The 10,155-nt window shown below is 34.9% G+C and overlaps 1 pseudogene; it reads left to right on the forward strand.

Moving 5' to 3' along the window:
* LOC107648079 lies at positions 1,142–3,891 on the forward strand (annotated as a pseudogene).

Below are 10,155 nucleotides of genomic sequence, written 5' to 3' on the forward strand. Positions count from 1 at the left end.
ATAAATAAGCTTTTAGTTTCCGTAATAGACACATGATATTTACCTACTAAATTTTACAGACACATTATAAAAAAAATGCATAAATAAGCTTTTGGTATACATAATATTTTTTGTTAAATGTGAATATCAAAAGATAGAACACTAAAATATACAGACACATAATTTTCAATTTTAGTTAATACAATTCAAGATATTTTAGTTTCATTTGTTATCAACTTCTTCTATCATATGCGAACATAATGATTAGACTCAGTACATGATTTTTCTTTAAATTCGAACATGATAAGATAAAGCAGCATTATTAGACAAAATATGACAAGACTTAGTAAATAATTTAGGAAAAAAATTTCGGTAAATATAACATAAAGTATTTAATTTTGTTCTCTATCAGTTTTTGACTTTTTTTTTCTACTAAATGTGAACACCATAAGACATTGACACTAATATGATAAGTTTATGTAATAGCTTAAGGACTGAGATACAAAGACATAATAGTTTGTTGTTGGAGATATAGCCGTACCATTCATGCTTAGGAGTCTTAATCTTATAATAGCTTAAGGAGACTTGGTATTTGAATTTATATCAAAGTTTTTATTCATTTTGGCTCTTAGAACAGAATGCAATAAAGGGTGTATTAGATGAAACTATTTAGAAATTACTTCCAAAATACTAGTCCAAGTTGTTCTTAATATCAAAAGCAACTCCTTCCAAATTCACTAAAAAGTCGAAAATTGCAAGTTTGGTAATCAGAATATTCGTAAAAACCCAATGATCAGAATTTACCAATGCCTTAGCAATTTATTTATTCTCCAAACAAAACCTTTAGCACCATAAAAAAACTTCGATCTTGCATAAGAATTAATTAAAGCTGAAATTTATATAGAAGGATTTGATATTATGAGTTTAAAACAGACTTATGAGAAAATATTCTGAAGGTTCTGAAGGCCAAATATGAGAATTTGGATTACACCAAAAAAATTTTTTATGAATGACCATCTAAGATACTAATATCAATAGGTCACAGATATAGTTATTTTTTACCATAAAAAAATAACATATTCCCTTATGTTTATGGGATGGTTTATAAGGCCACTATGTAAGCTTACATAATGAGTTTGTCTGACAATATAGTTGTTGTGTGACGTCTGCGGAGATAGTTATGTTGGAGAAATAAAGTTTGGATTAGTTTTTATCTAATATTAATAAAGGAAAAGCAATTATTGTGTCTGTTTCTCCCCAGTCAAGGTCCTCCCTTGCAGCTCATTTCGACATTTCTCCCATTCAGATGTTGCTTTAGATATGCGCTTTTTGTCTATGAATTACGTGGCTAGGCTATTATTTAAACAATCATTTTAAATTCTTGCCTCCTACATTCAGTTTCTATAAATTCTAGCTTGTTTGGTTTATCTTTGTATCAGATTGTTATTCTCTTATTCTTTTACTCCTGGTTTAAATGTGAAATATTTGCTATTACATGTTTTCAAAAAGCTAACAAAATTTTTCAATTCATTGGGAGCGATCGCAATTTTCGATATAAGTTGTAGTAGAGATTTCACCCTTATTAAATTTTGTATGGAATTCATGTCAAGGTACAAACAGAGTCAACTGTTTGATTATGAGAAGAATAAGTCGAGCCTACCTATGATTGCTTCTGCATGCCCAGGTATATAAATTTAACTCTTTATTAGTTTTAGTAACGGCTACATTTAAGACTTGGTTGTTTAATCTAATTATACTTCTAAAAATTATATAAATATTTGTGAAAAGACTAAGTATTTCCTGCAGGCTAAACAAGGTACCTTCTGTGAAAATACTCTTTATTGAAAACTATATCATAAAAAAACACTCCTTTTACTCAACTCAACCAAATGCACTCGAAATTTGCCTCTCAAGCAGATACACCTTAATGCTGAACAACACGATATATGATTGTGATTTGTGAAAGTACTTGCATTATATTTAATATTTCTTGGAAAAGTGTTGAAGAAATATTGGATTTGTAATTCTTTTGATATTGAATATGGAAGTAGGAACTTTAACTGAGATCTTAAGTTATTAATTCTTTAAATCTTTCTGTCTTGAGCATAAAATAAATGAAAAATGGCTTCTTTCTTTAGTTACTAATGGCTTTGTGGAATTGCATTTGGAGTTTGTGATAAGGAAGGGGGAACCAAAAAATTTACTTTCAAAATATTTAGAATAGGTTTTAGTAATTAAGGGTTCAAGTAGGAGGGAGAAAATGCTAAGTGATTGCTTGATGCGAACATATGTTTTCAGGTTAGACATGTTATGCAGAGAAGCAACTTTGGTCGTTTGTTTTAGCAAATATTTCAACAGTAAAAAATCCACAACAAACAATTTAAGTCATCATAAAACACTCTTTATACCAAGATATGGGGCTTATGTAGGGTGTTCACTCAACATAATAAAGTTTCTACTGATGAAAATGTCTCTTATTATTATATGAGGTCTTGAATTTTTTTTTCAAGCTGAAATGAATAAGAAGCCATCTTTTCCAATTATCTATGTAGTGAAATGCTTGGAAATTTTTTAACAGCCTTGAAGAAATTTACCACGTCACTGTTATGCCTTGTTATGATAAAATGCTTGAGGCTACTAGGGATGACTTTGTTATCCAACTGGAGTCCCATGATGAAAGGAGTGGGAATGAAGATAACATGGTGATAGAGGTCCAGTCTGTACTGACAACAGGAGACATTTTAGAATTGATTCTGATTAGTATTTTCCATGGATCTTCTCAGTTTTGTGAATTCATTCACTTCTATCAAATTGTTTGTGAATAATTTTGTGCTCCATTTTTATTTTGTAGTTAAAAGTTGTTAATTTTCAAAGTTTAGAAGATCTCCTTTGGATAGACCATAAAAAACTAAAAGCTGCCTTTATCTTTTAGTTTCTTGTGTTTGTAAAATAGTTTAGATGTGATGCCTTTTCATGCAGGTTGACAAATATTAATAAAGAAGATTACCTTTTATGGGGTCCGTGGAAGCTCTGGAGGTTATGTAGAAATAATTTTTCGATATGCCGCTAAATTCTTTTTGAAAGACAGATTGATAGGCCTCTAAACTTTAGAAATATACTGAATTCTAATTTTCAAGAAGTTACACTTGAGGCAAGTTCTTGTGAAAATTTTTTTATAGATTTTTTTTATGCTCGAGTATATGAAGGTTGTCAAAGTATTTAAGATATTACATATTCATGTATAATAACAATTTACAGAATATATATCATTATCTTTATATAGTGATATAAATTGCTTTCTAATATCTATGCAGGTGGAAGGGAAAATAAATAGTGTTGAGATTTTCTCTGTGTTATGATTTTTGGAACCTATAAAACATTGTCAAAAAATTTAAAACTGGTAAATGTGACTATCATTTCCTGGAGGTCACGGCATGTCCTTCAAGTATTGCATTTTTCCTTTCCATCTCAAATTGTTTTGATGTAGCTTTTATTTTTATGTTGATTTAACATTCTACTGATTTTAAGTAAGTTGCTTGAATAACGGAGGTCAAATTAAACCAAAAAAAGGGCAATCTCCCAAAGAATTGAGCTAATTGTTGAAAACTATTTACATGAAAAATGTAAGAACTATTGTAAACTTGCCATTAGTTTTCATGAATGATATAATTGTGGAGCTTTGTAATTTAAGTTTGTTCTGTATTTTTCTCCTTACAATATTTTTGAATCAGTGAATGACTAAATTTCTATATATGCTAGGTTCGTGTAGCGGAACCATTCAATAACCCTATTGTAAGAGGCTTATATGACAAGTGGCTCGAGCAACTTGGCTCTGATAAAGCCAAGAGACACCTTCACACGCAGTACCATCCTGTCGAGAAAAATATTACTTTTCAATTGCATAATTGGTGAGAAAATTTCAGAAGTGAAGTTTGAACAAAAATGGAGCTGGAAGGAACATAACCTTTTTTTCCAATATTTTTCTTCAATTAATTTTGTGGTATCAGAAGGGTCATTATCATTCAATTTTGGTAGTGGGCAGATATTTTCTTATGTATATATAATTTACACTCTCCATATTTATACTAACCCCAGTTAGAACTAGTGAGTCTTGTATTGTATACCCTTCTTCAATTAAGTCTTAAGTCTTAACCCAATTAGATTGCAAATAAAAAAATCACTCAAATATTTGTTTAGTTTTTTTCTTGGAAGCTCTATTATTTGTGGGATCCAAATTTGTCAATGTAACACCCTAACTACCAAAGCTCACACTTCCGGCTGCGCGACTCTGATAGTTCGGACATTACGACGACTTTTATATTATTTAATACTAAAATATGAGCCTGTTTAAAACTTTAAGTCGCAATACCGATCCAAAAATACTTTCATCCGATATCATACATCCATAAATACCATACAACTTACAAAACTCATAAAGAGTACATCCATATATATATATATATATATATATATATATACATACATATATATAAGTAATATTACAACCATAATCCAATACAATTCCTATCCCTCTTAGAGATTATATCAACATAAAGGCGAGGGTACAATAAACTATAGCTAAAACAATACAGAGCATCTCAACAATAATTAAATAAGCTCTTCGTAACTTCTGCGCCCATATCCTGAAAGGAAAAAAATGTAGGGGGTTGAGAACATCATCCTCGAAAGGGTTCTCAGTAGAGGGTTTTTGGGAATTACTGTAATAGGATACGTGAGTATAAACCGTACCAGTGATTAATAACCGTCTAGATCAACATCCATCTCAGCCATCCGGCTTAAGTTCATAATTCATAGTCAGCCATACGGCCCATAACTCATTCAGCAATCAGCCATAAATCAATATCTTACACAGCCAATCCGGCTCACGGTTCAATCCAGAACCAGCCATTATTCATAATCATACACAGTCATTTCGGCCCATAACAAAACAGCACTTTCACCATTCAACATCATCGAATTCATAAAACCGGCATTTAAGCCTCAAATCACTTTTCTCAAGCCATTTCACTTTGAAATCAAATTTCAACTCTTTTCAGCCTTGGCTTTAAAGATCTCATTTCTCAAATCATCTCAGGCTCATAAGGCAAATTTACTCAAAGTAAGTTCCCTTTTTAAAACAAAGCCGCTCTCGGCATCCTCTTTCCAAGACTTCCAAAACCATGGAAAGTTAAAGATTCAATTTGGGAACAATCAAAATCACCCATTCCACAATGGGATTTTATAACAAAATTTCTCGGCAGAGTCCCAAGTCTTTAGGGGAGAATAACATAACTCATTTCGCCAAATTCATTTAAAATCATTAAAACATTGGCTTTCTGATTTGAGTAAGAAAATAGGATCTAAGCCAAACCGAGTCACGTAATCATTTACTTCTTTCAAAGCCGTTTCCTTTACTTAGGCAAAACCAGCTTCAACCCCCCATGATAAATTCTAAAGCGTTTCAACTGTTCAAAATTGTTTTAGTCTTGCAAAAGTTCAGAGTTCAAAGTGTACTTAAAACCTTTCTCAAAACATTTCAAAATAAAACTTGTCAATAGACATTCAGGTTCTTTCAAAGTCATTGAAACTTCTTTAATTGAAACCCCCAAGTCAAATTCAAAGGCATAAACCCTTTTCGCATTCAAACAGCTTTAAAACACAAGTTTTATCTAAATAACTTTCTCTTGAAAGAGATACAATACCTTTCTTAAGAAGCAAGACTAAATCACAATTTCATCTTTACTAACTCATTTCAAAAGCATGAGTCATCCTTTTCTTGATAATTCAAATAAAATAGCAGAAGTCTTTAAGTCATCATTTTCCAGACAACATTTCAATAAAGACTCGGATTTTATAGAAATTTCGGCAGCACCTCCCCTAAAACTTGGACTTTTGCCACCCGGTTTGGGTCCCAACTAAACCGTTTCTCATTCCTTTTCAATAGCTCAAATCCAGAAATCAATTCAAAAGCAAGCTAAATCCAACAGTCGCCTCAGTGGCATATCTCAAGGAAACCATTTCAAAAATCAACTCAATACCAACCGATTTAACTCATTTCTAAAGCTTTAAAGAATCGGTTCAACAATAAATCATTTATCAAAACCAAATCAATTAAAGCAACCCAGGCTGAATTTCAAAAGTATTCTATCTTTCACATCATCAAAATAATTTACTCCATTCAAACCAATCCTCAACGGATTAAACTCATTTCAAATCTTTAAAGAATCAACTTCAAACATTACATTTCACAAGCCACACAACAATTCAGCCAAACCAACATCCATAGTCATTCGAGTCAATCAAATAATACATAAGGCACATACAATCACCAAATACACAATACCTCACATCAGTATCCATATGTAATGATGCGCATAAACGTGTTATGCTACGATTTAGGAAATTGCACGATCGGCAAAATTCCTTCCGGCAAGTGCACCGGTTATCGTTGTCAAGTAAAAACTCACAATAGAGTGAGGTCGAATCCCACAAGGATTGGTTGAGTGAGCAATTCGGATTAGAAGTGTGTTCTAGTTGAGCGGAATCAAGATTTGAGATGAGAATTGCGGAATGTAAAATTGGCGGGAAAAGTAAATGACAAGAAAATTAAATGGCTGAATCTTAAATTGCATGAATTAAAGAGCAGAATGTAAATTGCTGAAATTAAAAGGGAATGGGGATGATTGCAAGAATTGAATTGCAGAATGTAAAATAATTCCAATAATAAACTATAGTTTTCGGAAAGCGCCCCTACCTCAAAACGCAATTCCATAATCCAAACGCCTCATCAAGTCCTTTCCGCCTCAACCCGAACTGACGGCAACCAAAACCTCAGCTCCAAGTCACGTTCGCAATACCCATAGCAACACTAATCGCAACATACAATAATCAGGACTCGACCCCACGTTATCAAAACTCATATCCATTAACCGAACACAACAGAATACTAACGCGAGGCTCTCCGAAACATACTTACTGAAATGACAAAACAGGGCAGCTGCGAACTCCGAGCACGAAAGGCAAGCATGGATACACGACCCGATACTGAGGACTCAACGGCTGTTCTCGGCGGCGGAGGCAAGGTGCGGCGACACCCAGCGGCTCTTCCTCCCTCCACGCGACTCAGATGACCACTGCAGCAACAACCCGTGACTATGGTATTCTTAAAATTCAAAAGAAACAGAATCCATTAACAAGACCTTACCGGCAGTGCATTCCGGTGATGGTAATGGCGTTTTCCAACGGCAGAGACGGCGGAGCAGCTCGAAATGGCCAGCAACAGTGGCAGCGCTAACTCAGCACCAACATCCACCACCGTCACCACCTCCCTCTCCGGTCAAATCCAACGGTCGTAAGAGGATCAGCCTCAACTCGCGACGCCATCTCCTACTCCCTTCATGCTTGACGGCGGCAGATTTAGTAGAAAAGGGACCATCGGTGCCGCGGAACGGCAGCGGTCAGTGTCGCGTCGGTGGCGACTGGACGTAGCTCCTCCAGCTCGCGTCTCCTCTCCCAGCGTCGGCCAGTCTCGGCCTTCCTCCTCCTTCGAGTTCGGCGGAAATGGACCCACGGCGGCGCTGTGCTTCCTCCACGACTACGGGCCCGACGGTGGCGCAGCAGTGAGGACGACGGAGCTAGCGGCGAGTCCCTCTTTGCGCGACGCTGACAGTGCGGCTTCTCCCTTCCTCCAAGCTCGTCTCGCTCTTTCTCTTACTCAGACTAGATCGGCGGCTTCATGGTGGCGACGGCAAAGAGGCTCGCGACGGTGATAGGCGGTGACAAACCATGGCAGGGACGAGCTTCACGGTGGCAGGGCAAGCAAGACTGGTGACGACGTGGCGGCACGACGCAGCGGTCTTCCCGCCTCCTCTCATCAGCCACAACTCAGCCTCTCACTCTCTGCTCTGTTTCCGTTGGAGGGTTCTATGTGTGTGTGTTTGCTGCTGCTAGGTTAGGTGAGGAGGAAGCCGGATCGGGTACGGGTTACTGGGTTAGGGTTTCATTTTGAAAATTAGGGTTAAGGGCGTTATGGTAATTTCACATAAAATTGGGAATAATATAGTAATTGAAACCCAATGTAAATCCAACACTAATTGTATATGGAAAAATACTATTTGCTCATCAATTTTACAAATTATTTTCCATAAAATGCCCAAATCAAAATAATTAGAAATAATATAATTAAACCCTTTTATTTTCCAAAGTAACAGTATAAATATTTAAAATATTAATTGTTTAATCCAAATCATATAAAAATCCTTATTATTTCACAACTACCAACTTTATAATATAATTATAGCAAATAATCCAACAATTATCAAATTGGATAATAATCATAACTTATCTCAAATTCAATAAATCAAAACTTGCTTTAATTTTCTTTAATAGAGGAATTTCTGAAATTAAAGCTGCAGAAACACTTAATTTGAAATTAGCTAATGATAGCCCCCTTTTTTTTCAAAGGTTTTGGGTCTTAGATTCTACCCACCTTATAAAAATTTTCGCCCTCGAAAATTGATGCAAAACGAAAGAAATTTCATAACAGTTCACCCTTGAACGCATTTAAGGAAGAAGCAAAAATATCTCATCATATAAACATATATACGATTTTCAAATACTTTGGTTGTCATATGCATAAGGGTGCAAAGGCAGGAGTGTGATTGCAAAGCAAACGTTACAATGTAGGCTCAATGCAAAAGATAACATGGGTCAATCATGTGATAGCAGGGCAAAGCATCAAAGGCTATAAAACAGGATGGGGTTAAAACGACGTGCTCAACATCCGCACACTAGTCTCATATCAACCTCAAAGCTTCAACTTTCCAACTCCATCAAGCATTTTACAATCCCATACTCGATCATAAGCCTTACAACCGCAAACCCGTTCGCAAGGAACAAAACACCCACAACTCTTCACGTTGCACACCTACCGCTTCAATTTTCGTATGCACACATCACGTCTTAAAGAACTAACGCATCGCGTTACTACATATACAGATCGCACGTGATATCAAAATAATTCTCGAGCCTACTCAGAAGAATACGAGATCTTAGAAAAGAGAGACAAATGTCAAGGACAATACTCATAGATTTGAAAGAATATATCTAATTCCAAATGAACAAGGATGTTCAAACAATGAAGTTTGCTAGAAATAGATCAATTGACAACTTCAAAGATAACCCTTGGATCAAAGAAGTTCAATAGGATCAATAGGAAGAAACCAGCGCATCAGTTTGAAACAAACTCAAGCTGAGTCGATGAAGTATGAGGTTTACAGAAGGGAATATTTCAAACCCATGGCAAAGCTCACAGAACTCAAGAGCACAATTAAAATTCTTCTGAATACTTTGTTCATAAAAGAATCGAAAACTTGCGGAAAAATCATTTCGCAGTCTGGAAGAAAGTCAAGTAATAAACATTCTTCAAGAGAGTAACAAAAGCATAAACGTGACTTTGCTATAATACAACTTCATGTTGAAACAGATCATGTAGAATTTTAAAAACAAGGTGCACACAAGTTTGGCTAAAAGCTAAAATATTTCCTGAAATATTTTAGAAAGATAGTTAGGTGCACAGCTTAACCAAAGGCAATCATAAAACTCAAAAAAGAAATCAAATGCTTGTTCAAAAATTCCCAAAACTCATATTCAAACAAGCGTGTATAAAATCATGGCAAAGACGAAAGAGAAAATTAAACTCTCTTTAGAAAGGAAATTCCGAGGTAAAAATTTGCTTACCATCTGGTAAAGAAATAGGTGGTGCGTTACAAACAAACCAATTTCCACTAAACAAGGGAGCTTTTCCAAAACCTCATTTAAAATGGCGCATGCCAACTTTAAATTAATTTCGTCAAAATTGGGCAATGGTTTCAATCTCAATCAAGCAACAGAAAATAAATTCCGTTTAATATTTCTTCAAAGAGAATTCAAAATTCCTTTAAAAGGTTTAAAACAAGACTCCAAAAGTGTTCTTGAAATCACCATCTCAGAAGAACATTCAAGAAGTTTAAGATGCACTAAAAAGGAGTCAAGCCTTGCAAGAAAGGATCTTAATTTAAAGTAGTTCAAACAAGATCCACTAGACATGAAACATTAAACAAGTTTCAAATTGATCCAAAAGAATACAAAAGTCATAGAAAAAGACAACTCAATCATTTGTAATTCCTCAATGAAAAG

Source organism: Arachis ipaensis, chromosome B06, assembly GCF_000816755.2.
Source record: "Arachis ipaensis cultivar K30076 chromosome B06, Araip1.1, whole genome shotgun sequence".
Lineage (NCBI taxonomy): Eukaryota > Viridiplantae > Streptophyta > Magnoliopsida > Fabales > Fabaceae > Arachis > Arachis ipaensis.